We start from the raw sequence: 26,205 nt of genomic DNA, 5'->3' as shown, positions 1-26,205 counted from the left end.
CAGGGGGTCTTGAAACTACTTTCTAATTCTAGTATATTTGTATGTCACTATTATATTTTTTCCTTATTTTATTTTACATTTTAACCAACAAGCCTATAATGAGAGGTAAAGGCAGAACTGTCACTGTAGATTAATGAATGTGAAACCATAAAGAATTTCAGGAATCAGATTGACAGTACAGGGAGAAGACAAGAACAACCATAAGGACTTGAAATTTATGTTTACAGGCCTGTGACACTCCAGCACTATAAAAATTGTAGATTATTCTCTTTTTATTTTTTTTATTAATAAAACACCAGTGATATAATAAATTATTATTATGTTTAACAAGTATTTAATTAACTTCTCTAAAAAGCTACAAGTCACATTTTGTTAAAACTTCTTTCATATTCTTAAATGCAATTATCTAAAAATTATCAATCATTTTTATTAGTTAATACTTGAAATTGCATGCATATCCAATATAATTATTAACGCCAATCCATTTACTGGTTCATTTAACTCTGGCTATGCACAATTATGTGTGACATTTTGAAAAGAAGCACCATTTTCATAATGATACAATCATTATTTTTTCTGAAGATCAACAAAAGATTTATTCATTTTAATTCTATTGCTTATCTTTCTACTGTCTAACTTATAAGGATAAGAGAAGCCAGATGGTAATGGAAAATATAGCTGTTGCAATCTATATAATTGCCACTCATAAATCGTTTTTCCTTTTGTACTTTCACTACAGTAAAAAATGAGGACAAAATAAAGCCATCTAAGGAAAGATAAGAAAGAGAACCACTTCTCAGAGGTGAGAAAGTTGATTTCCTGAGGCCTACAGCAAGTAGGCTGGATTTTGTACTTCATCTGTTGATCAAAGTACAATGTCGGTTATTCGTTTTTAAAAAATAATGTTGCAGAACATAAATTCATGAAAAAAATGTTTTCCAGGCATTTGGGACTTATTGAAGATTATTGCAGTGTGCAATAGAAGGTGGTTTGGTGACATGATTGCTTACTGAGAACTTCAAGTAGAAGAGAACGTTTTTTTCCCTGTTTTGCATCAGACTTGTTTTGGACATTGAAAAGATCACCGAGGCCAGATTAAAAAAAAACCCTGTAGAGTGTTCCTAGGGTGTCTTAGAAGTCCTCATATGACTTAGACCTCTTAGGAGATACAGATAGCTAACCAGTTCACATCAAAATCCCAATTTAACTTATGTCTAGTGCTAGAGAGGTGTATGTGTATCTGAAGGTGCCTTATCCTCTAGCATTCCTCAGATGCCCAGATATTTTCCCACACGAAGAACTAATTGGTTTGATCTTAAGAGGGCTAGAAAACTGTACATGCTGGGATCTAAAAATTAGTCGTTCCTTTATGTCAACTGCCCATGAAGGAGGATACTGTAGATGTTCCTATATACATCTAACATGTTTACACGGTACAAAATGCAACAAAACAAAACATTATAGTCTCTGTCTTGCTCCAATAATTATTTATACCGTGTGCTATTAAAGATTCTGGATTATACTGTGGTCTATCCTTAGTTATCGCTCAGTATACTGGACGTATTTACTTCCCCTTTATTGATGTGAATGAACAGGATTGGGAAAGGAACAGTCACCCAAGGAAGAATCAAGCAGACATGAGCATGCTGGGTGGATATTAAGGGAAAGACTTATTAGTTAGACCTTTCATTAATCCTTCACTCCCCTTATGGTCAATAGAGAGAAAAATGGTTTCTTCTTTTTTAAGTAGACATTTAGGATAGGTCAGACATACTGCTTTTTGAAGGTTGGTTTTTATTTTTGGTTGTTTTTTTCAGTTGAGTTTAAGGCAGCTTTGGGTTAGTAGCTCAGACACTGATGCCAAACCTTTAGTCCTCTTAAGTCAAATGAGACCAGTATTACCTTTGGGATCTGGAATAGTCTTCACTGCATACTGTCTATTTGCTTCATATGTCAGCTATACGGAGTTGGGTGGGAGTGTGCATTTTCAACCCTTCTTTGGATGTTATTCTTCAAACCAAGCGTGCTTCTGTTATGTGAAGTAAATAAAACAATTACTGATACAGTTAGGAAGTTCTGTTGAAGTTATCAAGGTTTGGGGAATAATCTCCCTATCAATTTCAATTGTTTTTAAGTTTAATCCTTATTAAACTTACTTTCTTTACAAAATGCTGTACTATTTTTCCCAAAACAGTAAGTCCAATTCTATAAAATTTATATGCTTTTTTTTTTCCAAATGACTATTATAAAGCATCCTTTCTGCCTTTAAAAATAACTGTTGACTGTGTTGGGCCACGGGAAACAAAAATCGAGCAAAATAAAGTATTTCCTGTAGATTGTCTTTTGTTTCAGATTTTAGCAACTTTTTAAAAAAATATCTTCTGCTGATAAGGATTTTTTCTAAAAAATACAATTTTACAGTGTAGGGATTATGAAGCAAAACATTGAAGTGCTGTTTAGTTCCAATATGTTGGTTCAGGGACTTGTATGGATTACTTCTATTTTGTATTTCTAACTGCAGGTACAGTAGTAAATCTTACCTTGCCTATGAACAGTTATTATACTTTTTTCTTATTATAAATCAGTCAGAGATTCTGCACTAGAGAAAAGCATTATGTGTGTATTTAAATACAATGCTGTAGAAATGTTAACTGAGTCATTCTACTGTTACATACCTGTAGAGTGGGCAAATAAGTACTATCTCTATTTTAGGTCTAGGAAAGGCACAAAGGAAAAAAAAAGAGATGCTCAAACGTTTATTACAAAGGCCACAGAAGAAAATTAAAAAACAGAATCTGAGGTCACCTGTTTGTTACTTCTGGATTCAGTCCCCATGAAACAGAAATGCAGTGGAGTTCAACGCCTGTGTTTAACAGCAATTAGAGATTTTGTTATGTCTTGTCTCTCTTCTCCTACAAGTCATGCATTAGCCTTTAGAATAAAGGTTTGTTCTGACTCATTTTGAGGGCAAACAAGTGTACTCTACATGTCCATTAGGACTATGCTACTCCTGTTTGGCCTTGGGGTTCAGTGCTTGCCTTCTGCTTGTGTTTTAATGTTTCATTCTGAATTTATGCTTCTACACTACACCAGATGGATGGTCCTGCAGATGGAACTTCTCTTTTTAAATTATAGATGTAGTACAGATAGAGAATGGCCAACAAGCTTCCCTCATGTAGCCTTGCCTACATACTGGTACAAAGGGACATTTTAGCAAGGCTGTAGTTCTGTTTCTGTATTCCTTCTGTCCTTGGTTTTTGTGGTAATTGTGCCAAAATGGCATGAAACAGGCTTGTTCTAGGAATACCAGTCCTGCTGGGACTGGTTTGACAAATATAACTAAATCTTTACATATGTTTTTCTCATGGAGTAATTAATTTAAAGTAACTCTAATAGTCCCCCATCTATTCTTATTCTGGGATTTAAATTGTGGTTTGGTTTTTTTTCCCCTTTTTTCATGCTTTAATCTCCCAATTTGCATTTGCCATCCACTTGGAGTCTTACTAATAGCAGTAGGGCACAATAAGTGCTTAAATCTATCATTATATGATAAATTTCTGGACTGGTAACAGCTCCATTTTGCATCTTGTTGCAACTTCAGACACCCTGCAAATATAATGTAGTAATGTCACTGAATGCTTATTAGATGCTAATGAGTTTTTGTTCACAACCATCTTGAATTGTTTGGCCTTGCAGTGAAATATCTAGTGTCCTGTTACCAAACACCTCAGCCGTTCAATCCCCATTTTACCAAGATACTAACTAAACATCTTCCTTAATTTTAACTTAACAGTTATTGCCTCACGAAGGATCCTGACCAGGTTACATTCTTACTTAATGAGGAAATTACTCTAAAGCTGTTAACAACTGAACAGGACTCCCCTTGGGAGAAGACATGAATTCTTTTCTTAAGAAGAGGCTGAACAACCAGATGGGCACCTGCAAGGCATACACAGCTTCAAGGGGGATGCTTCAAGGGCCTCAGCTTGCCAGCAGCAATGGTGCTTGTTTACCATGAAAGGATTTTCTGTGTTAGCTTGTTTAAATTTTTAATTTAGGAATCATCAAATAGCAGGATAAAAATGTGTTAATTTAGGTGAATTGTGTTAAACTCTTCAGAGCATATAGACATGAATATTTGACTGAAAAGAAATCAGTGGAAAAAGTCAGAAAAAATTCAGAGCTGTGGGTTTCTTTTTGCCTGTTTCTACAGCATTTGTTTAAAAAAATAAAAACCCCACGTTCCAGCAGTGGAATTATTTAGAATATAAGATCCATTTTTTGCACTGTTATTGTTGCATAATACTGCTGGATTGACTCCAAAATACATATTTTTAATGTTGGAATTCCTTAATATTTTAGAACAGGATATCTGTGACTAATGAAGACATTAGATTTCTAATCAGAATGCAAATAGGAGAAGATAACCCTCTTCTAAGAAAATTTTGTTTTTTAATATTTGAATGTCAGCACTATCTAAGAATTATTCAGCTTTGATATTGCTGCATCAGTCATGTAAAATTCTGTCCTATTTTAGACGCAGTGTCCATGAAGCTAATGTTTCTAGAGCTTTAATATGCTGATATTTTAATTACAAGTCTCAGAACATTTACAGCTTTTGTATGTATATCTGCCTTAAGACTGTGCTGCATATCCTGAAAAATACATTGCGTAACATTTCCTGCTTGTATATTTTAATTGTTTCTTGAATAGCTTGAATTTTAGAAAACATATCTGTGACTGGTCCTGATACTCAAAAGGTCTTCTTAACATTCTGCAGGAAGCAGATGAGACTTGGTCGATAACGTAAGAAAAGTAAACCCTTCACAAGAATTAAATTATATTATTCTGTTTATATGGCTAGCTGTAGGGAGAGAGAAAACTTCACAGACTCATAGAATCATTTAGGTTGGAAAGGACCTTTAAAATCATAGGGTCCAACCTTTAACCTAACTCTACCAAGTCCACCACCAAACCATGTCCCTAAGCACCACGTCTACACATCTTTTAAATACCTCCAGGGATGTTGACTCAACCACGTCCGTGGGCAGCCTGTTCCAATGTTTGACAACCCTTTCAGTGAAGAAATTTTTCATAATATCCAATGTAAACCTTCCCTGATGGAACCTGAGGCCATTTCCTCTCCTCCTATAAGTTGTTACTTGGAAAAAGAGGCTGACACCCACCTTACTACAACCTCCTTTCAGGTGGTTGTAGAGATCCATAAGGTCTCCCCTGACCCTCCTTTTCTCCAGACTAAACAACCCCATTTCCCTCATGAAACTAGTTCTATAGACCCTTCACCAGATTTTTTGCCCTTCTTTGGATGGAACGAAAACTTTGGCCCTTTCTCTTCAGTGTTTTCACAGTTTACATGCAGGGTATCACTGCAAGAATAAGCCCTGAGAATATCACCACAAAATGTAATATAAAGTTCTTATGGATCTAAGAAGATCATAATGTACAGTGGTTAAGATGAGGCAACGTCTATAGCTACTGTCCCACACAAAGTGATGCAGTCAGCATCATATCTGGTTTTCAGGCTGAGGCAAGATACTGCACAGCTAAGTCATGTTAGCAGTAGCTTTAGATATAAGTTTTATAGGTACCAGACCTGAGCAGCTCTGCTTACTGCTGCCACTCTTCTCCCATCTCTGAAAGGAAATAATTTTTAAGAAGTCCGGAAAAATTCCCCACTGCTTGAGAGGCCTGAACAAGATCCAAATCCTGTTAGTACTTCCTAACAACCCTGCTTATTGCTTCCAAGACTGGACTGTAAAATATGACAGCCAGATATGTCAGGAGCCAGGTGCTTTCAAAACTATACATTACAGTACTCAGAATATTCCAATCAACAAAATAACTTTATTGTCTATGAATTAGTTGTATTTTTTTACCTAGTGTATCTACCTTAGTTTTACTTCATAGCGCCAATGGGGCCAATCATTATTGACTAGTCTGACCTGCATAGTGAAAACCACAGAATTTCAGCATTAAAGTTCTTAATATATATCCAGAGGAACTGATTTCTTCATTCTTCAAGCCTTTAAATGAAAAAAGTTAGTTAAAACAGTAAAGAAGATTTGTGCAGCAGAGTATCTGCAATATTTTAATCATTAGACCTTTTTAGTTGTGATGTTCAAGAAGTTCATCGATCTGGTATTTTTTGGATCTACAGCATAGGTAGCTGTTTACTTCTGAGGTACGCATTTTTTTCCTTCCTTTTTTGTTTCCTTCTATTTATCATACTAATGAACAGAATTAAAAAAAACAAAACAAAACAAAACAAACTTGTCCTGGTTTAGATTTTCCTTCTGGCAGATTCAGTTTGTTGGTCTAAAGAATTAATGTTTAAACTAACCTCTATAATTTTTTTTTAATTTCAGAGTTCGTGTTCTTTCCCACTGCCTCTCACCATCTCTTTGGGGTTCTCTTTTGCTTTATATTTGTTTGTTTCCACAGAATAATTCTATTCATTGCCATGGTCTAGTGTGTCATATGTGTGCTGATAACACACTGGAACATTTGTTCCAGTTTTGCAGTCCTGGGAAGCTGCTTGATGATTTGTGTAATTGCTTGTGCTATTCAGGCATGCATGTCTTCAAAATTTAAGAGAGATAAAACTGAGTTGCTATTGATTGGTTCTTCAACATGGATATCTCAAGTATAACCCATGCTGATATCTGCAAGTGGCAGCTCTTTTAACTCCCTCAAATAATGACTATGACCTTGGTGTTATTGAACTGTCATTAGAAATCTTGATTATACAGCACTATGTTGTTACTGCGTCTACTCTTAAAGAGTTCAGTATTCAGTTGGGGCTGTTTTCTTTTTGGTCAGGTCTAAACGAAGAATTTAGAAATTTTAAAATACAATCTGATAAATTCCTTCCTTTTCCCCTTCCTGTTCGACATTGATGTGGTGTAGGTGTCCATGAAAACATCAAAATTACTGTCCACTTGTAAGGCAGAGTTAACACTGTATTTGATATATCCTTTTAAATATTTATTGCATCTGGTTTTATATTGAATTTGCATTGTGCTTTTAGGATTTTTCCATGAAGGACGCTTTATAAAAGTAAGTAGGATTGATTGATAGACTGTGTGAAATGTTTGCAGGAAGTACTATTTTATGCAGTAAAAGAATATTAGTGAAGCTAGGGTGCTTCTGAGTTCTGAATAACTGCATAGTCGTTGCACCAGGCTACCAAACAGTAGAGGGTTTGGACAGAGTATCTAGTACTTGCAGAAGAAAAAAGCTATTTAGAAAACTGCATGGCTTGAAAGATAAATATTTAAACCATTTACTTTCTGAAATAATTTAAGGAAGTAGTTTGTATTGGAAAATAAGAATTCCTTATAGCACTGCCAAAAAGTTTATTGTGCTGTTCTCACCACAGATGAATGTACTTGATTGGCTAGATAACTTACATGATCCTGAGAAGGAAAGCTTAGAAAATCTAAGCTATTTTAATGGCAAGCAGTAATAAAATTATGCTTATTAAAAAGTCAAAGAATTATGTACGGTAAAAGAGCACTGACAATCATAACAAAAAGAAGAGTAAGTTAATTACATGCTTTTTGTAGAATGTAAATACTGAGATATATTTTTGGTTGATGCTTCAAGGCCTGCAACATACTATTATATATTAGATTCAATTGTTTTTTATATGTATTTTAAAATATAAATGAAAGCAAAAAAATTTTCTTTAGCATAATAGTACATATATCAGGACAAAGTACAAGCATGTTATTTTGAATTTAGGGGTTTTATATTTTTCTTTTCATATTTGGATTCCAGGAGGGATGCAGAATTATACAACTTTAAGCCTTTTGTAGCTATAGACAAATATGTTGATCTAATTATGCTGTGTGTTTGTATAGACTTCTACCAGCTATGTTATATCACAATAGCTTTATTATATATTTGAATTTTAATAGATTTGTTATGTAATAAAACTTGACATAATCCTTTCAATATTTTTGAATCTGTCATGGTTAAATCTTTTTACTTGTTTTGTCAGGAAGAGGGGTTTGGCTACTAAAGGGCACGTTAATACATCCTTAATGATAACATCTAAATGACTAAGAAGTCTGCACCACTACAAGAAGATAAGGAGAGCAAAGCAGTTGGCCTGAAGACCTGATGCCTATTCAATACATGTTACACAATGTTTAAAAAAAGCTTTTGATCCAATCTGAAACACTGATACAGGCACATCAGAGTTTACTGCAGGATTTGACTGTATATCAATGCTAGCATTTAGCTTTCTGGAGAATGACAGATTTAAAAGCCAAGAAAGACTTCTGCATAGTTTGTTGTTCTATTTTTAAAACGTGTAGAAAAAAAGATATGCATCAAAAAGATTAGCTAAGAATTAGAGTGATGAAAGGAGGGTGATCTGAGGCCATTTCACTTCACTGACACTGCTTGCAGTGGGAAAGCAAACTACACCCTTTAGTTCTAGAGATGTCTTCTCCTAGGTTGACAGGCACCTTAAACGAATCCACTATATAGTGTGTTCACAACTCCCAAAGGAGATAATTTTCCCAATATAAGTCATCTTTACTTCAAAATCATACTTATAGCCACACAATGTTATGAGATAAATAAAAACTGTGGCAATCTATCAAAACGTAAGAGTACAAAGCAGATCAAGCCAAGTCATAAAACAAGAAACAAACAGCTCTTACTACTGGAAAACATGCAATCTGTATTTCTCAGCTCCTGCACAGACTGTTTTGCCAAGCCTCTTCCAGCCAGTGGCACTGAAGATGTAATCTAATAACTTGTCAGTCACCTGCACAGAAGCACAGAACAGGACTAAAATGAAGCCCGTAGTTATTAGTCTGATAATTTCTGCACTTACAGCATTGATTTCTTGGGACAGGAACTTGGAAGCTGGGTTCCCCTTAGTTATGAGCAAGGGGATAACAAAGATTTTGATGATTTAAATAGTTGCTAATACCTTTACTGGAGTTTTCACTCTTTTTCTCTTGTATCATTGTCTCCAACCAAGTTTTTTCTTAAATCAACACAAGCAGATGCTCTCTGACATGCTTATACCAGACAGCATTCATTCATTCTTTCCTTTCATTACAGAGATGTGGAGTTCTTTGTCTTGATCGCTCCTTTACTAGTAAAAAATAAGGGATTGGTCATTTATGCAAAGATGGTCCAATAATAAAAGTTTTGTTGTGCTGTTACACACACTAGCACGTGAAATGAAAAATGAAAGATTAGATGTAAAAAAGCAGAAGGTATACAAACTGCATAATGTAAAAATTAACAGTACAGGACTAAGTAGCAACAATATTTGTAAAAAGTATAGGCAACATATATAGTAATAAAAAAAACAGGCAAAAATAAAAAATCAGTAAAAACTTAAGTACTAAATTTACTGTGCAGAGTATTTGTGCCAGTGCTCAAGTGCCAGACATTTTTTAATTGGCATAGACACAGACATTGTAACTAGAAAATTCAGTGATTATGAGCACTTACTTTCATCATCAGTATACACCCCACTTCTTAAATCCCACCTAGAAATCTTCAATGGAGAATAAATTAAATTTCCCCATGTATGAACAAGCCTTGTCTCTAATTCTGTATTTGTATTAAAATTTGGGCCTGCCCTGCGCTTACTAGTATGACAGAACTTTTGTCCCATGTTGTGGTTTAACACTGGCAAGCAGCTCAGCCCCACCGGCCAGTTGCTCCGCCCCTACCAGTGGGATGGGATATAGAACTGGAAGGGCAAAAGCAAGAAAACTTCTGGGTATAAAGACCGTTTAATAGATAAAGGAAAAACTGTGCACGCAAGCAATGCAAAATAAGAAATTCATTCACTACTTCCCATCAGCAGGCCATCTCCAGGAAAGCAGGGCTCCATCACATGTAATGGTTACTTGGGTAGCCAAAAGCTAGTAATTCCAAACATCCCCCTTTCCTCCTACTTCCCCCAGCTTTTATTGCTGAGCACAATGTCGTATGCTATGGGATATCCCTTTGGTCAGTTGGGGTCAGTGTCCCCTCTCAACTTCTTGTGCACCCCCAGGCTACTCACTGGTGGGGCAGCGTGAGAAACAGCAGAGGCCTTGATTCTGAGTAAGCATTGCTCAGCCATAGCTAAACTATTTGTCTGTTATCAACACTGTTTTGGTCACAAATCGAAAACACAGCACCATACACACTACTATGAAGAATATTATCCCAGCCAAAACCGGTACACTCAGAGATGCAAGGTCTTCATGTTAAGTCTTGAGAGAGGTTAAGTCTCTCTGCCAGAAGGTGATGATAAAGGCCCTGGGCATTTCTGAAATGAAGAGGTGACCATCAACTTGCTAAGCAATGAGGCCAGAAAAATCAGAGGGCTAGAAGAGAGCCCAGCCCTCATCTGGATGAAGGCAGACTTGAGTTCTCGATCCTGCTTCTGGCAGAGCGTATGCATTTTACATTAGATCACCACAAGGGGAAAGTAGAACAGTCCTAGAAGAAAAGATCAGAAGCTCATTTTCTCCTATTTCTGCTGAGCTAGATTCAAGCCCTTCTTGTCTGTTTTGTTTCTAGTGCTATGACTCTTGAATTCCTGACTGCCAATGGTTCTGTTTCAACAAGAAGGGTGGGGAAATGATTAAAAGTGAAAAGCAGAAGCTGTGTCTAAAAGATGAGAGAAAGTAGTCTAGACTTTGGCAAGGTAAACTTAAGTACACAATAAGGCAGGCCAAAAAAGATCTTGTGGAGCAATTTGCTAACAGCATAAAAAATGAATTATATATATACATATTTAAAAAGATCAGAAGCAGAAACCCTGCCAAAGAATTTGTATAGCCAACATAAGATTGATGTATAAAAGCAACAATATCAGAAGATAAGGCCACTGCATAGAAGTTAAATGAATACTTTGCATTGGTATTAACAATGATGGCTATTATAAACTTTTTTTTCTTTACGGTGTCAAGTCTAAGGAATTGACCCAAAAGTGTCAGCATAAAAGGTTTTAGAACAAATTAATAGCTATGTATTGTCAGGATGAAATGACTTTTGCCCAAGAGTTTTAAAGGAAATCAAATATTAGATTGCTGATCTTGTTTGTGGCAGATAGCTTACTGCTTGCATTGGCTTTAGTATCAGATGAATGAATTAATGTAATGACTGCTTCCTAAAGGGCACAAAAAGTGTCTGGGGAATAAATGATTTTTATGTCTGACTGCCATTTCAGGCAAATGTTAAAGGAAATATGTTAAATAATATCATTCGTAGACACATAATATGCATACTATAAATGGTAATATGATACTATGACCAAACAGGACATTTGTAAAAGGAAGTCTGTGATTCACAAATGCAGTAGATGTTTTTTGTTTGTTTTGTTTGTTTGTTTGTTTGTTTGTTTTTTAAATGTCTGTAAGCATGTACATGTTATCTGCTTGAAACACCCTACATGGATTTTCAAGAAGTTATCGAGTAGATCCTTCACCTTTGATTCTTAAATAAACAAATTTATCAATAAGTAAGAGGGAATTTCATGACTAATAATAGGTTAAAGGGTGGAAATAAAAAAGTAGGATCACAGAATCATTTACTTTGGAAATGACTTTTAAGATCATCGAATCCAAACACTAACCTTAGCACTATCAAGCCAACCACTAAACCATTGCTAAGTACCACATCAACAAGATTTTTAAATACTTCAGAGATGATGACTGAACTACTTCCTTGGGCAGCCTGTTCCAATGCTTGACAACCCTTCCAGGGAAGAAATTTTTCCTAATATTCAATCTAAACCTCCCGTTGCTCAACTTGAGGCCATCTACTCTTGTCCTATCACTCATTACTTGGCAGAAGAAACCAACATCCACCTTACTACAAACTCCTTTCAGGTAGCTGTAGAGGACGATAAGGTCTCCCCTCAGCCTCCTTTTCTCCAGGCTAAACAACTGCAATTCACTTATGGTCCTCATAAGTCTTGTGCTCTAAAGCCTTCACGAGCCTCATTGCTCTTCTTTAGACACGCTCCAGCACCTCAATATCTTTCTTGTAGTGAGGGGCCCAAAACGATACACAGTACTTGAGGTGCGGCCTCACCAGTGCCAAGTACAGGGGGACAATCACTTTCCTAGTCACTTCCTAAAATGGGAAAGGTAATGTAGTTATTCCACAGGGCTTGGTTTTTGGATCCATGTAGTTTAAATACTCATATAATTTAGGATAGGGGTGAACAGCAAGATCATTAATTTCGGTGCTGTCATATAGCTCTTCAGCTTGATCAAAACTGAGATTGACTGAAACTGCAGTAAGATATCATAGTATGGAGCCGCCAATAAGAAGGCAGGTGAAATTCAATATCAATAAATATAAAATAATGCACATGAAGGGAAATATCAACTCTGAGTTTGCAAACAAAAATAGGTACCAAATCAGGTATAAACACCCAGGAAACAGGCTTTTTTACAGAACATTTTTCATATCTGATAGTCAAATGCAGATCAAAAATAAAAATGGAAATTGCAAAAAAGGGGGAAATCAAATTATGACACTGTATAGTTCTACAGTACACCTATCTCTTGAATACTGCATACAGTCCTGATTCTTTCTTCTCAGCAAAGATGTCAAAAAAAGGGCAACAAAGGATGGTCCTAAATGTTCAGAGAGGAAAATGATTGACTAAGAATTTGGAGCATTTTGGAGGATTTATGGGAGAGAAGTATCACTTTATTCTTGCCCCATTTTCTCATAGTTTTCCCATAAGCATCTTTCATGGCCACAGCCAGAGGCAGGACATTAGAGTAGATAGACCACTGCTATGACCCCTGGAGAACTGTTCTTTCATTCTTATGGAGCCTATTTATATATAGTTGCTATTACTTTTTCTTCTCCTTTTTATTTAACTACTGGAAAATATCTTCTGGTGATATCGTAATTTATTTTTTTTCTGTATATTACCTAATAGCTGTTGTATACTTGACAATAGTCATCATGAAAATTACTGAAGACACAGATGTAATTTTTGTGGAGATAATCAAGACCCTAACCCTGGGATAGAAGGAGAATTAGGGGATTTTCTGTAAAAACCTATGTTATAGGTTTTTAATAATTCAAAGACCATTGTCTTTAAGTGACCTAAGGAATCAGATCCATTGTCTTCAGGAGAACTACATATGAGTGTAAAACGTGCAACCTGTATGTGCTACCCATTGCACCGTATATTTAATTTATTTTTTTCTCATACTGAATACAATCTCTTTGAACTGGAGAGTTTCTAAAGTTACTATCATGTAATACTTCTGGTATTCTGAATTAAGGTTTGTATCTCAGGTTACTCATAGGCATTTCAAAAGCAAGAAGCACCTGCAATGTAGTTAATGGAGTGCTGAACTGTTTTCTATTTTGGGGCAGATAAAGAAAAATAAAGAGGCTGAAGGTATATAAAATGGAACCCATAGAAAACATAACTCCAGAAGTCCACATCTGGAGCTCGTAAATCTGCTTTTCAACCTTTTGCCTAATACTACAGATGCCTTAAAGTTTCTGGGACAGGTCTTGCAGTAGACAAATCTGATTTGGGACACCCCATTTAGATACATTTACATGCCTCAGCTCTATGGGAATAAGATCTGTCTGGATACTTGCCCATGCATGCTTTTTTCTGTTGGTTCTTGATTTAATTAATTGGTTTTCCATTTTAAAGAAGTTCCAACATTTTATTTTTAATATTTTTAAAGTAGATTTTTTTTTCTCTTTGAAAAAGGCAGATTATTTCCTTAACTTTGTGAGTAGCAAAGATGTTACTTGAGATGAGGAGTGATGCGAAAAAAAAAAGAATTATCTCTGGCTCCACACTTGGATGCTGTGAGCAAAATGAAGAGACTCTTGAAGCTAGCACATGCTGGTAGATTTACAGCTCTGCTGTAATTGGTGAAACAGTTGACAAAACATGTTTATAAAGGACTCGTGAAAAAGGATATTTTTTGCTTCATGTACTCAGTGTTTATAGGATGTCTTTTCTTCTTTCATTTTCATTATAGCTACAGATAGAAATTGACAAGTTTTACAAATAGGTTTTGACATACGAACAAAATTATTAGCCTTATTGGTAGGAAGTAGAAGTTACTCAATTTTAGTAAGATCTTCTCGAGACACCTTTGTGAAAATAAGAACTATCCAATGACCTAAATAGGGTATATAGGGATATAGGGTCTCTTCCCCAGAAGTTTACAATAAGTATAATTATCATTGGAACCATGGAGTTACTGTAAACTTTTTCTTCAAAATATTTCCCAAATTGCTCCCCAGGCTCCATAAAAAGTTGTGTTTTCTCAGCAAATATTTGTAAAAAGAAAAATAATTATTAATTTCACTCAGGTCTAGTTTGTTTCCTCTTGTTTTGCATGGTAGAAAAATCTCATCAGAAATGTCTTATGCTCCTGACCCAGCTCCCTTTGAAAACTGTTTTGTCATCCTTCAGCTCCTTAAAGGAAAAGATGAAAGCAGAAATATGGATGTGTTTCTAATGAGGATAATGAAAGTTGAAAGGCAAGTAGAGGCGCTGGAGGAAAAGTGAAATGTGGGTACTGATAGATGCTCAGCAGAGAAAGGTGGAATTGATGAGTCTGTAATGTGACTTAATGAAAGGAAACAATTCACTGGAGAACAAAGATTCTGACAAACAATGCTGAAAGCAGACATTTGAGATTTTGGTGGGAATCTGAGGTCTATGTGGAGGGATTAGATTGAGTAGAAGCAATACTATATGTAAACTTCTTGTGACTTTCTTTGACAATATTTAGTCTACCACAGAGATGAAAAAACATATTTTTGATACATAAAATATTTCTGATGCCAGCCTTATAGTATATTACTAAAGGGCAAGGGAGATCAGCACAGAGCTTTCCCATCAGTTGTTTAAATTGATTATATTCTTTCTGGACCTTGCCAGGAGAAAATATCTCTTTTTTTTTTTTTTTTTTTGTTTTAAATGGAGTTTTGTTTTTCTTAATGTAGTATGAGTTACATAGGTATTTTTTAATTCTGATTTTTTCTTGAATCCCATTTGTCTATTTTTCAGTGTTATTTTCTGGAACAAGGTTAGATATTTATCTGATAAATGATGATGATACAAAGCTATTCCTGCAGCTAATTCCTCAACTTCTCAAACTGAGTTTGATAAAGAAGCTGACAGTTTATTGGCTGGAGATGGTTTGTACGATTGTTTCTTGCTGCATTGTTTTTGTTTTGTTTTCCTCTCTTCCTGTGCTTAATCTTTAAAACTTCATCTGCTACCGGTATTGATAGATATTTTATTTTAATCAGACATAGATCTTTTGATGGATGATCATACTGAATATTAAATATTTGGACTATGTCATGAAATCCTTTCAATATAACAGATTTTTTACTGTCCTGAGTGTAATATAAACTATTAATTATGTACTGTCTTTCTTCTTTTATCAAGCTGTGGACTTTATAGATACAGTAAAATTATCTCTTGTTGTCTTACACTAGAAAATGTACAATGAGCTTGATGAAAGAAAACGCATTTTATAACCATGGTAACTGTCAGTAACATCTGTAGATCCCCGTCTTTCTCATTTGTCCATGAAGACTGAAAAACATCATCAATTTTTGTTGATCTTTTTTCTTTTTGTGCAAAAGGAGAAAAAGCAAAATCAATGGTGGGCATAATTTTAAATCACATATGGCTAAGTATTTAGGAATCACTGGCACAATGAGTACAGCAGGCAGTAAAAAATATTTAGATTCAAATGAATTTGTCAAAGACAGAATTAGCCTTTCCATAAAATTGGATTTTCTCTGTAGTGACTCTGCAAACACTTTAATGATACCTCTAATGATACTTTGTGAAAAACTTTGGTGTGTATAGTTCCTTTCAAATGCCTTTTTAAGAGAACCTAATACCTCTTTGTCAAACTGTATCCATCTGCCCAAAAACCTGAGAGGATTTAAAAAAGAGAAAAGTCTCTGTGATATGATACTGATAGATTATTCTGGAATTTGGCGACAGTGTTGGCTGAGAAAGGCAAGGTTCCTGCTTGATACTATAAGGCTGCTAAATGTATTTCAGTAGTATTTCAGAATAACTTGTCACTAACACAGGAATATTCAGTAAACAATATGCTAGTGCTACTGTAGTTGAGGGTTGCAATGTTCTGGTCAAAGTTCAAAGACAGACAGATCCTCTCCCATTAAAAGGTATTTTAACGGCGTCTTTTCAGCTAAACATGAACATTTTGGACTGTCTTTGTGTTGTTGATTTTAACCCCATGTAGAAGTTGCCCTTGTAATGGGTGAACACTGTGCAAACCGCATCATAGGAAAATCCTAAAATATATTTTCTCTCCTCTGTTTCTGGTGCCTATGCCAGGCTCTTCCCAAATACTTCATGTTGAGCTATTTCACTAAACCAGCCATTCTTCTCTGTGTGTCCATCTCAGTACCTTTGTCCACACCTTTCCCAAAGGTAGGAGGAGCTGATGTTTAAATAAATTTCACATACTCCAACAACTAGATCTGACTGTCATATGCAATGTTTCCTGTCCCTTCAAATCTGATTCACTGCCATCCAAAATAGAAGCGGATCTCATTCTGCAGCTGAAGTTGATCTCCCATAGAGCATGGACCTGCTTTCAAGGGCCCAGGCTCACTGGCAGAAAAAAGTCAATAGTTTATGAAACTACAGAGAAGACTGATTGCAAGACTCTTTCTCTGAGATAGCATTTGGTAGGAAATGATAATTGTTAGGTGACTCTGTCCTTTGTATGGAAGTTGAACCCTATAGAATGGACCAGGCCCGAAAGCCCTCTGGAAATCCCCTGACCAATAAGCTCCTAGAGCATTTGGACCTCTGTTTCAGCTACATCTGTTATGCAAATGTGATTTCAGTCAGAGAATAGAGACAAAGGCCATGAATGTACAAAAGACACGTCTCTCCCTGCTTTTGGATACCTTATGGCTCTTTTGCAAGCTGCCTGGCTTGCAACTGTGTTGCTAGGCCATGTTCTCCTGGTTCCCTGCATGCAGATGAGAACTCCATACGGAAAGGCTTAATGCCCAAGTAACCATCTTCATTGCATTCACTGCCCGGCAGCCAGAAGAGTGGTTTCATACTTCCACTCCTTTGCTCAGAATGAGATGGATGGCTTATGTTAACTGATTACAGATTCTGTGTGCCTATCCCTGCCCTTTCTGCTAGATGATTTAAATCTGTGTGTACAGCAGATCCTCTGTGATCTTTTGGGGAGAATCACAAAGCCGTCTCTTATCCTTCTTGGAAATACTGTGGAAACACTTCTTGCTTGTCTAAGGAGTTCTAAAAAAGCAACCCATTTAAAAACAAACCTATAGGATATAAAGATGCAGACAGTTGAGGGAAGAGGTAGAAGAAACCAAACTCTTACGGAATTCAAAAATGTGGGATATCCCACTGACAAGCCGTTTCAAAGCCTTTTAAATAAATACTTTCATTCTGAAAGAGCAGTCATGTCAAAGATCACATGTAACTACCTTTCTTCCTCTGTATTTGACCGTGCATCTCAATTGGCTGTTTTAGGTTGAATCTGTGAACATAGCATGGCTCCTGATTTTTAAGAGGGTTTCAGTGCAACCTAAATTGCATTGTATAACATGGGAAGGTTGTTTATTCTTTGAAGTGAGTCAGATTTCCATAGATACTGTGTGTTGTGAGAATGTTCTTCAAAGGACTCTGTGTGTGGATGTGTAAATTAGTAGATTTATATACCAATAGATGAAATGTTACCATCTCTGAACATTCAAAAAATATGACTCAAACACCAAAGATTCGTGATTTTAAAATGAGTTTTAAATAGTAATAATTTGAAGATGGACTTTCTTTGCTATTTTGATTTTAAACTCTCAGAATCTATGCACCTACAGTCTTTTCTTAGCAAACCTGAAGATGATAAACTTGTAAAGTAAGACACTTCAGATTCTTTTATAAACAGTTGTCTGAGAAAAGTAGTTTAGGCTTTAAAAAAATCCATAGAATATTGTGAGAGTTACAAAAAATTCATGAGTTGACAATCCTGAGACATTACAGAAGAAGATACATTAAAGCATTCTTCATAGGTTTTTTTGGATCAACAGAAGATGTCCTCATGCATTTCTAATGATTCTCTATGTACCACTCTTTACATGCAGCTCTTCATGATGTATTTAGATGTCCCTGTCACAGCTAATCTTTGTGCTGGCAGTAAAATACATTTCATATTTTAAATGCCATTGACTTTTTTTTCTCCCCATTTTCTTCTCGGTATTCCTTCCATATATCTTTAAAATATCTGAGTTTCTCTTTTCTTATAAAGCATTGCCTTAAAAATAAAAGATCTTTTTCAAATGTAGCAATGTTCCTATGTTGATTTTAATATGTAGTGCCTTCTCTTCTCATAATTTTCAGATCCATGTGTATTTTCTGATTTAAAGTGGCATTTTCTCCACATTGGTATGAAGGGTGTTATTAAAGAAAAAAGCTAGAGACAGTCAGAGTTTTGTACGAATTCTCTTACATTTTGCTCTGCATGTTACACTGAAAAAATATGTCAGAGTATATAAAGAATACCTACCCAGGGAAGGCTATGAAAAAATTCTTAGTGTGATCAGAGTACTAAAGCATTTAAAGGGTAGGAAAACAGTATGCCTAAAACTATGATAATCGGACATAACTAAGCCTTTTATATATGTTGACAAAGATAAAAAATGCATAAATGCATACCTATCTAAGGTTTGGAAATTTATATTCATAGATATCATTATCAAATAAATGTTTGTAAAGTAGACTTAAGTATCTACTGATGTAATACACGTTAGATTTACTTTGAAAATAATTATTTTCTAAAAAAATGTCTGGAAAAAGTGTTTTAAATTCATGACCATTTGAGTATGTCTTTTCTATTTGGAAGTTATTAGCTTATTGTATTCCTACAGTTTAGTTACATGCACTCTCCCAAAACTACTCAAGCACATTCTAGATATTTGACAGAAAAAAAATGCCAAAATCAAGCATTGCAGCTTGATTATAGCCTACATAGCTTAAAGCCAGAAGACTTGCAAACATCTAATTAAAGTAGAAAACATCTAATAGAAAACTAACAAACACTTAATACAAGAAAGAAAAGCACAACATCACAGAAAAGACAGAAGAATAAAGTGCTTTTTTGCAGTAGATTTCATAAAACTGACAACGTAACACAATTAGACACATCAGGGAGCCACAATGCATAACAGAACATTTCAGTAGTGACAGTAAAGTCCATATAAATTGTATGGTGTATTGGAGCAGAGCTTCACATGAATGAAAGTGAAACAGCTGCCTGCTGGGATTAGACATTAGAGAGCAATGAACTGGCCAGCTGCTGACAACTCCGTACAGTAGACACCTGTGAAAGGTAGTCCAGTTAGCCCAATTCAGCAATGCTGATGCCACTGACAGGCGGTGTGCCTGGCTTTTGATTACTGGGGTTTTTTTGCCTCAAATTGCCATAGTTTTACTTCTAAGGACAGTGAATGTCAAGGGACTGTTCTTGCCCCTACAGCAAAGGCACCGAAGTACGTGGAGGTCCTGTGTTTCTTTCAGAATTTTTCTTTGTAGACCAGGGTTTGCTCTTATGAAAATTTTACTAAAACTAGAGCCACTAACACTCATTCTTTATTATTTTAAGAAACAACAGGAGCCTCAGAAAAAAATACCTGTGCATGACAATGCCCAAAACAAAAGCATGTATGAATTTTCCCAAGACTTAAAATTATATTATTGGAAGGTTTTGCTGAACACTTGTTTTAGGGAAAGGTGCCCATTAATCTGAGATGAGGACAGAATACATAAATGGATTTAAAATCAGAGCAGGTAATCAGGAATTGACATGAATGCAACAGTATGCATAACTTCAGGCATCTCCAAAACTTAAGGTGGTGGAGTTCAGGAGAAGCACTGCTTGACAGAAGCCTGGCTGTAAGAGTAAATTAAATTCTACCTTTTCACTGGTCCCTCCTGTGCTTAGACAACAGGATTCTGAAATGATTCTTCAGAAATAAGCAAGGCCACATGATTGATACTCATCTCCATTTTCACTCTTTCCCCTTTCTATCTGAAAGAATATGTAAGCTGCTGAATACCGGGCTAGAGGATCTGGTTAAAAGAAAGAATCCAGTTACTGTTTAAATGACTTTATTTATAACTATTTTTTTCTATTATACACCCACTCACAGGCAAACAAATTTTAAGGATGCAAAGTTAGCTTTAATATTTTATAGCTGAATGTTTTATGACCATTCTTATTAGAACCAGAAATCACACTGGCTCTTCCCTTCAGAGCTGAAATGAACTATGGTACAGATATGACCAAAGAAAACTGCTTTAGAGCACATACATTAGACAGAAATGCTACAGATAAAGTCTCACGCAGCATATGTCTATTTTGGCCATCCTGGGTATTGGCAGAAGGTGCTCCTAAGTCATGGGAAAAGTGGACATAAAGACATCTAAAAAATTTAACTGTATAGTTGCTAGACATGGCCTGACCTGTAAGCCCCAAATTTTGGGTTAATTTAAAAAGTCAATTCAAATATCATTTTCTGGGTCTGTCTCTTCCTTGGTGTCTGATTGCAATTAAATATTCGTCTCCCACCAGAATAGAGCTACAGTTACTGCAGTAATGTATTCGGGTTTTTAAGTCACATTCATCTTGAGTCTTTCCAATAAGAAATGTGATGATGAATTCAAATGTGGTCTATCCTTCCCCTCATCTTCTCCCAGAGGAAAGAGTCATATGTGTAGTGAAGTGATTTTTGCTGGTTTATTTATGTTTAATATGTGCACTGTGCTACAGGGGTTTATAGTAGAGGAGAAGTGTACTTTACTTTTCAACTGAAAGAGGTTAGGTGGTGATATTATCTATACGTTTCTGAGTTATCTCAGAATTGTTATTGTGAATAGGCAGTTATGTGTGGAGAAAAAATAAAAATAAAACTTTGCGCATTATTTTACTCTTTTTTTTTAACAGAGAAATGTCTATTATTGAATTATATATATGTTCTGAAAATATATCAGTATTTTAATAGCTGAATGCTTGAGCTATTAAACTATGCCCATGGAACCGGTGTTTTGAAAATCTTTATTCTGAGATATATTAAGTACTGTACTATGGAAGACAGTTCTTCCAGGAACAAGCTAATGCAGTGCCAGAAAATCAGCTTTTATAGCATTGTCAAAGTATTCCCAGCTATAACACAGTTTTACAAGCAGATACTGGCATGAACATCAGATTACACCTGAACTTCAAGATTTTTTTTATTATTATCTATGCTTTCTATCTATGAGGAGAGGAAAACTGCAGAAGAAACGTAGCAGTTAACATTATTTTTAATAAGGCAAATACTTCAGGATCTTGTCATGGAATCTGGTCCTGCTAATAAACCGCAAGATTTAAATTGTGCTACTTTTGAGCACTCTTGTAAGATAAAACTAGTGCAGAGACCCTGGAACTAGCCAAAATGGTGGAAAGGGATACAGCTGTCTCAGCATGGTGGTGTTTCTGAGGCTGTTTTTGTTAACTGACGGGCACCACACCACCACAGTTGCTGCACCACTCTCAGACACAAGCTGGTAGCTCTTTCTGGCAGTATCCATCGCTCTGGGGATGTACCATCTCCGTGTGACATTGGCTGACAGGTGGTTCAGGCACTTCTGTGCTATAATTCCTTTTTGCAATATCAGAAGATGAAGGCCTGAATTCCAAAAGCACATATGAGCCCCACTTCCATTGAAATCAATGTAGATGGCTCTGTATGCTCTGAGTCTCTTGTGCTAAGCAATTTGTTCAACGCAGATGGACAATTTGTGGAAGAACAGGAAACTAAAACTAGAAAGACTGTGCAAGGGCAAGAATTTTAAACCTTATCTATTCAGATCTAAAAAAAAATATTATTTTTTTTTCTGTGTTTGCCACACACCTATATACTTGATTACTTTCTAAGATTCTCTCAAATTGTTCAGCACAGGCCTATCACTCAGTCATTTTAGGACTGTGGGAGCAGGAGTAGAATTTAACCATTAACATGATGCAGAATCTTCCTCAGTCCTTTTTGACAAGCATCCACAGCTGCACATTGTTTAGTGAAGCTTCTTTACCTCATTCTCCAAGGAAAAGAACATTAGATTCTTTTACCTCAAACCATGAGGGTTGGATGGGACCCGTTGAAGTGAGTCCAGAGTAGGGCCATGCAGATGATCAGAGGGCTGGAGCACCTATGTTATGAAGACAGGCTGAGAGTGTTGGGGTTGTTCAGCCTGGAAAAGAGGAGGCTCCGGGGAGACCTTATAGTAGCCTTCCAGTAACTAAAGTGGGCCTATAGGAGAGATGGGGAGGGACTCTTTATGAGGGAATGTAGTGATAGGACAAAGGGTAATGGTTTCAAACTGAAAGAGGGTAGATTTAGATTAGATATTAGCAAGAAACTCCTTAGTGTGAGGGTGGTGAGACACTGGAACACGTTTCCCAGAGAAGTTGTGGGTGCCCCATCCCTGGAAGTGTTCAAGGCCAGGTTGGGTGGGGTTTTGAGTAACCTGGTCTAGTGGAAGATGTCACTGCCCATGCCATGGAAGTAGGTGATCTTTATGGCCCCTTCCAACCAAACCGTTCTATGATTCTATGAAAGTTAATGTTTTATACACAAGCAATTTTTTTTTAAGTTATCAAAAATAACAAATTATAAACAGGCCTATAACAAAATCAAACAAGCAAGCAAGCTGACATGATCTTTAAGATCCCTTCCAACCCAAACCATTCTATGATTCTATGACACTTTTGGCTCAGTCACTGAAAGGTGGTTTCTAATGAACAAATTTTAAGAAGGCAAATAATGCTATAGGGAAAAGTATGGTTATCTGCAAAGCACTAATGCTATTAACATCACAGTGACCTTACTAAAAGCCTGATGCAAACTCTAAGATGTTAGAAAACACAAGCAAGGTTATCGTAAAACCATAATAATCTTCAAAACCTATTTTTCCCTCATCTGCTGAGTAATGAGTTGCACATCACAATGTGAAATCTAGCTGATTGTCTCCTTGTCCCTTTCAAATATATGGATTAAAATTACTTTGGTGGGGCACAAGTGTTGAAAAGTCAGTCAAGCTGTTCTGCTGCAGTAGCATGCTGAGGCTATGATGTTTAACTGACTGAGCTAGAAGGTGGAAAGGAGAAGAAATTATGCAAAATAAACATAAAGAGTGCCAAACTATTACTTTATGAGCTTCTCTTCTGGGAAACAGGTTTAGCAATGGTGATACTTCTTTCAGGCAAATTGATGTGTGGAGGGTTAATTATGGGGCTGGATGCAGCTGGATGCTGTTGCCAGTAACATCACACATCTCGGCATTATACAGTGTGCTGGCACCAATGACTCTTTCTGACAGAGCAGTGCTCTTTTCTTCTGTGTTTTGTAGTTTTCCTTTTTCTTTTTTTTTTTGATTTAGCTATTGGGGAAAACCATGAAAGCAGCCACAAGATACACAGAAATGAGCCACACACCACAGGGAGTGTTCTACACAGTAAGTTACCCAAATAACAGTTTATGGTTGTTTTTTTTTAAAAAAACTTCACTTTGTTTTTGGGTCAATGTCAGTTTTCTCACAAACCAGAAGCTAACACTAAAAGAACTTGTGTAACTACTGCCATTGGGTTTAGTTAACTTCAGTTTAGATAACTGAGCAAAGTAAGTCTAGGTGTCGAATAAATAACAAGACTCTTTTAGTACAGCAGATTGAATTAAAACGATCTATTTTGTAATATCTATTAATAGCTGACCTTCAACTCATTCTCAAGAGAAAATACAAAGAAGAATCTTTTACCTGTGCTTTTGAGAAGGTTCAAAGTCTTTTATAAAATGACAATGCATGGTTATTTAAGTCTTATAACCATGTATTTTCTGTAAGCGTACTCATGTATGTTCGTGTGCCTGATGTTATTTAGACTGCTCCCTGTCTTGAAAAGCAACTCCATAACAGTCTGTTTACACAGTTTTTCTCCAAAGGATTCCCCTTGTAACCATGCAGAAGCTCCACGGAGCAGAACTTTCACACTGCCATAATGAGATTATTATTATTATTATTCATCAAAAGCCTCAATTAATATGGCAAATTTTCTAATAGTTTGTATCGTATCAGAGTTGATCTATACATAGAAAAAGTCTATGTCTTAGTGTAGCAAACTGGGAAAAGTGTACTAGTGTATAAAAAAGAATTCTGAATGTACAAAAGTGTGAATACTATTTACTTTGATTGGAGATCTATTCCTATTAGAGGCACAAGAAAAAGAGGGCCTTTAGGAAAGCAGAGACTGAGTTACTAACGCGCTTCTGGAAACTTATAGATATTAACCATCAAACTTGCAACATAGAGCTGCAGGGTTTTAAAGAATGTGTACAAAATACATTGTATGCATCTGGCCTTGTAATCATGATATGCTTGTTATTTTAGATCACTTTTGTAGATTTAATTGCTTGGGCTAGATAAAAAACCCAGAAGGAACCCAAAATCTGAACTAACACTTTCTTTTAGGTTTAGTTGGTCATCTTTGCATTTGATCTGGTGCTTTTGGCATCTGGCAGGAATTTTCAGGTATGGTGCTTATTCTTAAAGTGAATGAGAAACAGTTTTCTTATTTTGAAAGATGTTTGAAATCTTAAAAGTCCATTTATAAAAATGAAAAAGTCAAAACCCCTAATAAAAATATGCGATGAATGACTTGCAAGGAGGAAAAATGTAATGGTATTAAAGCAATGATGCTTAAATATTGCTGTGGCAGCTGATGTCTATTCCTGTCCTTACCATGGTGTCCATCGAATTTTCGGCAAGGCACATCTGCACAAGGACTGGACTCCTGTAGCATTTCACTGGTGTTGAGTTTTGAAGGCTGAAGGACGCTAATGCTTTGTACTCTGAAATTCGTCACCAGCTAGTGCATGAATTTGACCTCTATATCTCAGCTTCCTGCCCCAAAATAAGAGTGATATCACCATATTCTCCACGAGGGTAGTTGTAGAAATGAATACTTGCATATTTATGAAGCACTGGAATACCCTCGTCATGAACTTCTTAGAGCAGCCTTAGAGGAATTAATCATAGTTCCTATTCAGAAATAAGGTTTGAATTGTATGAAGTAAGTAAAGCCTTGGGTCACACACTGAATAATGAGGGTAAAAGAAAATATTGATCATCATATTGATCACTAAGTGAGCATCATACATTCATGGCCTGTAGTGAGGCTGAGGTCCTGTGGAAAAGATGTTATATAATGGTGTAAATAAAGATTATAACACAATACATATGTATGAGGGATAAAATTAACATTGCAGTAGTAACCTCAAATCTGACATTTTCAAGTGATTGAGCACTCAGCCTAAGAAGTTCTTTTAACATATTTTTGTGGGTATGTACAATATATGTATAGGCAGTACTTAACTGTCCATATAAATGATGGACTGCAGAGAAGGAAAATTTGAGAGAGCGCCTTTTTAAATTGTATTTGTTATGTGTGCCGATAAATGGGGCCTTTCCAACCGAACAGCACAGTGGGGTTGAACTCAATGGAACTAAAGTATTATAGCATTGAACCACAGAGTGATGAATCAGGTTCCCTAGGTTTTTTGACAAATTATGGTTTTCACCTTGAAGAGAATCTTGTCTTCTTACGAAATAACTTTTTCTCACCTGCAAACTGTAGATTTGGTCAAAAAAGGAAGTGTAGGTGTGAATAACATGCAAATTCTGTAGTGTACAACTCAGAGTTTTTCTCCATCTTCCCCTGCTATTTCATGTGTCCACACAGCTTGGCATCACAACAGTCCTTTGGGGACAAAGGCTATCGCAATAAACTGGAAGAAGAAATTTTTAATCAGATCTGCTCAAGATGCTCCTAGTGACTTCCAAACCATTGGTAAATACACAGGACTTGTATTGACACTTTTAATACTTCAAGCGAATTCATTGTTTCAGACAGCCAGGGACAGCTGTTTATCAACTACCGATCATTTTGATATATCAGTATGAAGAAAGGAGGAAAATAAAGGAAGAAAACATGTCAACTACTGGCAGCTGTTGATATCCTTTTAACAGTTAAGTAAAAACACAGTAACACAGAGGTGAGCAGAAGAGATGAGAATGAAAGTTTTGTA

This window comes from Rissa tridactyla, chromosome 1 (genome assembly GCF_028500815.1).
Source record: "Rissa tridactyla isolate bRisTri1 chromosome 1, bRisTri1.patW.cur.20221130, whole genome shotgun sequence".
NCBI classification, from domain to species: Eukaryota; Metazoa; Chordata; class Aves; order Charadriiformes; family Laridae; genus Rissa; species Rissa tridactyla.
Note: the sequence above shows the minus strand (reverse complement) of the source record.